This window comes from Schistocerca nitens, chromosome 7 (assembly GCF_023898315.1).
Source record: "Schistocerca nitens isolate TAMUIC-IGC-003100 chromosome 7, iqSchNite1.1, whole genome shotgun sequence".
Lineage (NCBI taxonomy): Eukaryota > Metazoa > Arthropoda > Insecta > Orthoptera > Acrididae > Schistocerca > Schistocerca nitens.
In genome coordinates, this window is record NC_064620.1 from 328851915 (window position 1) to 328860777 (window position 8863).

An 8863-nucleotide genomic window follows, 5' to 3' on the forward strand; every position below is an offset into this window, starting at 1 on the left:
GCCACAGCTATTTAACTACTGTGATGCTGTGTAGGGTACTGCCTTCCAAAATTAATATGTGTTCCATTACAACTACAGTCGTCCATATCATACATCCCATACTGATTTTGAAATATTCTTTCATAACGATAGCATTTAGACAGGATTGAACTCAAACATTCCATTTTCGTATTTATAAATCAGAGCTTAAATACTGCGTTCTCTTTAGCGGGCGACGATGTAAATGTTTCTCCAAAATGTTATGTAGTCTCACATATTCATTCTGATAATCCGAATCTGTAAGCTAGCAATCATCTATAGAAAGCCATTGAAATAGTACAGGTTGATGACCCATTTCATGGACAACAAGTTCTTCATTAGATTAAGTTTCTATATTCCTGCTAAATCCTTACCAATTTCTCCTAATATACATCATGCACCTGACTATGGAATATGGCACAATGTCTCTAATGTGCATAGACTTCCCCTTATTAAAGTGCCGATGAATGGCATCATCCTTCCATCCAGCATGTAGTGCAAACATTAAAAAGTCAAGCATCTTCAACCACCAATTCCGATTACATCTGCTGTATAATGCCTTACGCTAAAGTAATATGATGCATTGCCGAAGGCAGCACTCAGATATTCTTGTTTACCCTGCACTTTACTCCAATACAGGATATAGCCGCTACTAGCTTGGTGGTTTGTAAATGTCGCAAAGCACTTGTCATTAGCTCATCTGGAACTCTGTAGCACAGATCTTAGCAGCAATACTATGTTGCAGGTGGGGGGAAGGGGTGAGGAGGGAGGGGGGAGGGAAGGGGATGGTGGTTGAAATAATGTTTTTTAACCCTATGGAAGACTGTGTACATTGACAGAACGGTGGTATTGTATGTCAATTCCATGCTTCATCACTAAAAAATCATTATTCTTCGACACAGGTCAGTGTTAAGATCACTGTATAATCATAGTTATTACATTAAGAACATACCTAAGTGTGACTGATGTAAGGAAAAACAAGGAAGAAAGCTTTTTCATGATAATGTTTTAGTTTTCACAATCTGGATTAACAAAGTAAGAAAAGCACACCATAAAATAATATTATCTCTTAAAACATTGTTGCCTTCATCAAAAATACAAGTCTGTGATGCATGGCGCACAATAAAAAGGTAGGTCTACATTTAGTGCAGGCTGCGGTATATCTGCAGGGAAAGAATAGCACTCCCACTTCTTTCTTGAAACGGATGTTACATATGGTGCTCTGATACCACTTTCAGAACTTTTGATGGAGTTTTAATATAGCTGTAACTTTGCAGTAATTTTTGCATCTCTCTTCTGACAAATATTATCCGCAAAGTCCTCACAGTTTGTAAGAAGCACAAACAGGCACTTGGAAAACCACATAGCAATGTTCAACCCATGGATTATTCTTTTCATTCCAATATTTCAGCCCTTCACCACAGTGGAAACACATGGTTTCATCTCTGTCACAGGTCTCAAAGAATCCAGCTTCACTTAGTTTGTCAAAATGTTGTTTAATAGCTCAAGACCAGTGAATGAAAGATGCAAGCCTCACGTCATAGGTTCTATATTTAGGGTGTGCTAACCTATCCCCTGCACACAACATCTTGAACTACATAACGATGCTGATTCAGGAGATGAATGTGGGAGTATTTCCATCCTGTGCAGGTTACAAGTATCGTACAAAACAAACAGTTCAATGCACCAATATACTTCCCCAACACCCCTAGACACCCACTATGTTACACAGCGACGCTCATTCTATATATATATGACCTACTCTAAATATCCAAGATGCCAACACTCATGTGATCACAACATCACTTCTGGCCACGTATACTAAGTATTCGTGTAATTGTACAACAGTTGTAAACATTTAGAACATTTTTACTATTACACAATGATCTTAACACTGTCTGACCTCTGTTGAAGATCTTAGTGTTGTAGCATGTAACATACATAAAATACCATCGTTCTGTCAATGTATGCAGTCTTCCATGGAGTTAAAATACATCATTTCACCCCCCTCTTCACTATTGTGAAGATATGTGCTACAGAGTTCCATATGATCCAATGACAAGTGCTTTACAATATGTACACTCCACCACAGTAGTAGAGGCTAGAGTGTGCTGTAGGGTGAAAAAGAAAATCTGAGTGCTGCCTACGGCAATGCATCATATTACTTTAGCATAAGGCATTATACAGCAGATGTAATTGGAATTGGCAGTTGAAGGTGCTTGGTTTTTTTTAATGTATGCACTATATGCTGGATAGAAGGATGATGTCATGTATCACTAATTTAATATGGGGAAGCTTATGGACTCTAAAGGCATTGCGCCATATTCCATAGTCAGGAGTGTGATACATATAAGGAGAAATTGATAGGATGTAGCGGGAAAATAAAAAAAATCCGTCTAACACAGAACTGGTTGACGATGAAATTGATCATCAGCCTGTACCATTGCAATAGCCCACTATAGATGAGTACTAGCTTATGAATTTCGATAATCAGAATGGATATGTGAGACTACATAACGATTGGGAAAAACGTTTAGACTTTCCTCCACTAAAAAGAACCTGATATTTGAGCTCTGATTTATAACTATGGAAATGGATAGTTCACGTTTAATCCTGTTTAAATGCTATTGATACAGAAGTACATTTCAAAATTGGTATGGGGTGTATATGGGGTGGAAGACCATAGTTTTAATGCAACTTATGTTTACTGTGGAAGAGAGTACCCCGTACATCATTGCTGTACTTAAATAGCCCTGGCAGAAGTTTGGATATTAGGTTACACACATCTGATTCCTTTACACCGCTAGATTATTGGGTAATTTTTTTCTTCCTAAGCAAATTAAATTTCGAAATCAGGAGGGAATCTGTATGCACTTATATGGCATGAAAGATTTTAGTTTTTATGCATTTTTATTGGTGGGAAGAATACCACACATAGCATCACAGTACTTAAATAGCACTAAGCAACGTTTGGAAACTGTGCGGCAGTATTTCACAAATATTTGTTTTTTATATGCTTTGAATCCCACATTTATTGCATGCAAAACGCATGGGAGTAGGTATACCATCTTACAATGAACTTCCGTAGATCTTAGAATGATAGAGAGACCGAAATCACGGACAGAATATCCCCATCTCAATGCTTCCATTATCTTAACCGAAACAAGACAACAGATTAACTCTAGCTCCTGTGCAGCACATACCACTTCCTGCAGACAAATGTGTGTTCATGGCTCTTTGCTAGTTAAGAAATACATCCTGTGGTGACTCTCAAGTGGTTAATTTTAACGTAGTAACACGAAGCATAGTTATGAACTGGTGCACTAACACGGATGCTATTGAAGACGGAAATGCTGATGCAGAATGTGTCATACTTAGCCATCAACTTCCCCTCAATATATATGTCAGTTTGCCACACAGCTTTCTCCACCTAAGTGGCTTGCTACACATTCTCAGTTTCCACTATAACTTTGAGGTCTTGTCAGCTGATATCTCAACATTAACATGTGTAGACACATTTGTGGTCAAATGATACATACTATTGAACACCTAACATTGACTCGACAGCTCGACACTACATAGCTGTTGTCTACCAATCCTGTAAGTCCACATCTGTTCATGTTACATGACTGATCTGCAAAGCAAAAGCATCATGTTGATACTGCTAGAATTGTACAGGTTGGCATACTTCCTTTGAATATGTGGCAGAAAAAAATCTCTGGGAAGGACAAGTTATTTCTCCTGTAAACATAGGGGTGGATCAAGGTCTGTATGAAGGTATATAGGCAACTTATCAAATGGCTCAAATGGCTCTGAGCACTATGGGACTCAACTGCTGAGGTTATTAGTCCCCTAGAACTTAGAACTAGTTAAACCTAACTAACCTAAGGACATCACAAACATCCATGCCCGAGGCAGGATTCGAACCTGCGACCGCAGCGGTCTTGCGGTTCCAGACTGCAGCGCCTTTAACCGCACGGCCACTTCGGCCGGCGGCAACTTATCACTCGATCACTGTGTGAGGTTGGTATAGAAGGGTACTCAATAATATTCTTGCGATGCACCATCCATCATGCACTGTACAGCCGCTTGCAGTGTATTTACTTTAGATGTGGGATGTTTGTAGGTGACTGAGTTCTCTGCAAACAGGCGATAGACCTGTGGTTGAGTTGGTAGTTCACCTGAACGTAGCTAAATCTATTAAAAGGATTAGAAATCCTGTACACTGTCATTGGAAGCAGTAACTGCCATAAAATGCCTAGCAGTGAGCTTCTAGAGCAAGCTGAAATAGAATGCATGTGTTGGGTTTGGATTCATTTGTTATAATCTTATGGGAAGCAATCCAAACCGTAAGAACTGACAAGTTGGTGAGCTAAACCAGAAAAATATGTCAGGCTCAAATCCATTTGCAAGGGTTTTTAAAGCAGCTTGGTCCACCCACTAAGTGGTGATGGTACAGGAGGCGAGTTACTGCAGATTCCATCGACATGTCACATGTCACCTAGAGACTGTGTCACTACAATTCAGATCAAGGTGTAAGAGCTGCTGCAGGATACATTGATATCGATTTGGTTCTGCTTGTACTTGTTTGTGAATTTGCTCTCGATATGTGATTGTTGGATAAGGTGTGAGTATGGGTTCGCTTCTAAATAATAATTACCACAATGCTTATGTATCCTAACCATGTGGATATACTTTGCACTTGACATAATACTTAGTCATTGTCAGTCCACTACTGAACAGCATGTGGGGGTAAAAAATGAGCACAACTGTGGTTAAGTCCCCAATCTCTCCCTACTCTTACAGTAGCTCTGAATTATGTGTGGGCGTGTGGGGCTGCTACACTAATGTAGGTGTATTTTAAGTGTATTGGAAGCTCTGTGATACTGTTAGATTTGTTTTATGGATGTATGTTCCATTCGGAAAGAAGGTGATGTATTTCTCATGATTTGTGCCATCAGTGAGGGCTCTGACACTGTTACATGTATTTCTAACGTAGTGATCGCAGGAGTACGATAAAGGAGATTAGAAGAAGTGCAGGGACATACTTAAAGACAATCATTCGATATCAGTGAATTGCATATGTATCAGATTTTCTTTCTGCAGTCCTCGTATAGTAAAGGTGCAGCAGTAAGACTTCCTCGGCCATGAAAAAATCCTGTATCTCATGTAGTGGTCATAGAGGAGACTATGGTATAAACTGAGGCACACAGACAATCCTTTTTATTTGATCGCTACGCATATGTTTGGGGAAGGAACGAAGAAACTGAAAATACCAGAGTGACATAGTCCACACCGTGTAGTGGTTTGGGGAATATGTATTTAGACGTAGGCCCCTGTGTATAGTGGGGTTGCGACATCAGTAAGCTACAGCAATTTGCAAAGGATTGAGGATTGGTAGGCGTAGGAGCTGAATGTCGTAAATGTAACTATTGAGTCTAAAATAGCTGAAGAGATGTTCTAATGTTCCATTACGTCATTGAGTACAAATCACTAGAAGCAGTACCAATCATAATAAGCATCTGGATGTGAGCATCCCATTGTGGTGAATTTCTCCTTGAACATTAGTGCGCTATTTTTTCTCGTTGTGATAATTCTCTACAGAGACAGTAATGGGCAGAGGGCTAGTCAGCCTCCTAGCTAATGAACCAATGCTGTCACAAGGTGATGAGATTTCGAGTGGGTTTTACCGAGAATTATCAGTGGTCTACCACTTTGGGGAGACGACTCTTACTTGTCAAAACCAAGTGGATTCAATTGCTATATATATCAAAGACTGGAAGATTCGTGAGAATATGACGGGTAAGCGATACTCTGTCAGAAGAGGAAATGAGATGTGAGCTCTGTAGTGTCTTTTCTAATTGTTGTGGACGAACATATTACGGCCTCACACCTACATCTCGCGAGGAGACTGAAATGAGGAAATTAAGAGGCTAATACGAAGGTTATGCTGAGAGACAATCAGCAGCAGAAGTTGCGTCTTTTGTTTTCTCAATAAATAAGAGAGAACATTCTTCCATGAGTTTTGTGAGCTGACATTGGATGGACTGACATTTTAATATGTGGACAAAATTTACATCTACATCTGTATGCTTACTTAGCAAGCTACCATACTGTGCATGGCGGAGAGTACATTGTATCACGAATAGTCCTTTCCTTTCCTATTCCACACCATATGGGCGTTAATTTCTCATATTTTATCTTCGTGATCCTCATGTGGAATGTATGTTGGTGGCAGTAGAATCCTTCTGCAGTCAGCTTCAAGTGTCAGTCCCCTAAAATTTTCTCAATAGTGTTCATCGAAAAGAACATTACCTTCTCTCCAGGTATTCCCATTTGAGTTACCTGGCGACTGTAATCCGACTGTTGAAAAAAATTACTTACCATACAAAGGGACTCTCATAATCAATTTAATTAATTAGTCAATCAATTTGATATCAATGACGTGCCACCGGGCAGTTGGAAGGGAGAGTGAGAGTACCATGGGTATGATCCGCTAGTTGTAATCAGGCGTTTTCTCCTTGTGCCCAGACCTTTTAATGGAGTTTCAATATCCCACCTACACAGGGAGAAATGGTTATAGTAATAAAATCAGCTATATTACCGAATTTATAAAGTGTTAAATAGTATTAACGTGACATTTACAACTCCTCTGTGCTGCTATTTGGCCACCTTGAGAAATCTTGTTGATGACGAGGAATTTGACTAGCTTAAAAAATTTCGAAAGAGGGGGTAGCATCCTATGAGAGAGGTAGAGCTAAAAATGAGTTTAATATTCTAGCCCTGTGATGCAGGATGTGGCAGGTAGTAAGCTGATAAGAACAGATTTTTTTACATGATAAGAGAATACTTAGAGGAAATATAGCCTATGCCATACTGTTGTACAGGATTTTTGACAACAGGTAACGACACTTTAGAGATGTGAATGGTTTGATATCTTCTGTTTTCGAAAACACCTCGTATAAAAGAGAGGGATCTACATTTCACGTGATAAATTCTAGGTATATGAACGAATCAACTCCCCATTTCGGATTGGGCGAAGTGGATTTTTTTAAACTGAGGCGTTTTTGTGAGAGGTAGATTGCAGTTAGTACTGCACATCCAATTCGCTTCTGCCTGTCTCGCTGAGTGCCACGGGCAGCGACAGGAGTGGTAATGAAGGGTTGGCGACCAGGGTCTGGCTGGTCGGTTCTTGAGGTACGCAGTACAATTGTTAGATGTTGCTGGACTAGACTGGAGGTGAATGGTCAGTGTTTTATTCTTGAGATGCTGTGTTCAAGTAAGATAATGACCACTACACTCGTCAAAAATGTCGTGGGATGTATTTGCTATGTTTCTCTTTCCTAAGATGAGACTAAAAGACACCTAAATAGGTATAAGTGTGTTTCATTTCCCAGTGCTGTTGCTACAGGAGTTCTGTAAATGGGGGCAGGGATTTATAACTGTACTGGGACAGATTGGCAATACCCGATAGAGCTACTACCTAGTGCCTGACCAATAGCAGCTCCCACTCCCAACTTTCATGCTTCACAGCCAGGGGAAATAATTTGGCTTTCCTCATCAATTTTTGAATTTTCGGTCAATAGGAGGAGAGGAGTCAGAGTTGACCTCTTTTTTGTCAACCATCTTAGATTGTGACATCACAGTTAGACTGTGTCAGTATTCCAAAATGATTAAATACACCAGCGATAGGCAAATTGAACTTTTATAAATAAAGAACATGTTATTATTATTATGATTTCCTCTGCAGTTTCTGAATTTCTCACTATTAGGAGTGTGGAGGTACGAGGAGGACCCCTTTAATGGGCTTGGGATTTCCCAGATGGGAAGGGGGTAAGTAATTGATCAATTTAATTAATTAGTCAATTAATTTCATTTAAAAACTATCTCATTTTGGTCAAGGGAGAGGGGTTGGGGATTTTCCAGAAGGATGTGGTAGGGGGGAATGGGATGGGGTGTTTCTCAGGACAGATTATCCCCAGTGGATCATTAATCAATTAGCACAACAATAATCATGGTAGACTGGAATTCGATAGTAGGAAAAGGAAGAGAAGGAAAAGTTGTAGATGAATATGGAATGGGGTTAAGGAATGAAAGAGGAAGCAACCTGGTAGAATTTTGCACAGGGCATAACTTCATCATGGTTTAAAAATCATAAAAGAAGGTTGTATACGTGGAAGAGGCCTTGAGACACTAGAAGGTTTCAGACTGGTTATATAATGGTGAGACAGACATTTAGGAACCAGGTTTTCAATTGTAAGACATTCCCAGGGACAGATGTGGGCTCAGAACACAATCTATTGGTTATGAACCGTAAATTAAAACTAAAGAAACTGCAAAAAGGTGGGAATTTAAGGAGAAGGGATCTGGATAAACTGAAAGAAACTGAGGTTGTATAGTCTTTCAGAGGGAGCATTAGGGAACAACTGACAAGAATGGGAGAAAGTAGAAGAAGAATGGGTAGCTTTGAGAGATGAAATAGTAAAGGCAGCAGAGGATGAAGTAGCTAAAAAGATGAGGGCTAATGGGAATCCTAGGGTAACAGAAGAGATATTGATCTTAATTGATGAAAGGAGAAAATATAAAAATGCAGTAAATGAAGTAGGCAAAAAGGAAATTAGATTGACAGGAAATGCAAAATGGCAAAGCAGGGATGGCTAGAGGAAATGTGTAAGGATGTAGAGGCACCTATCACTAGGGATAAGATAGACGCTGCCTACCGGAAAATTAAAGAGGCCTTTGGAGAAAAGAGAATCATTTGTATGAATATCGAGAGCTCAGAGGGAAAACCAGTTATAAGCAAAGAAGGGAAAGCAGAAAGATGGAAGGAGTATATAAATGGTCT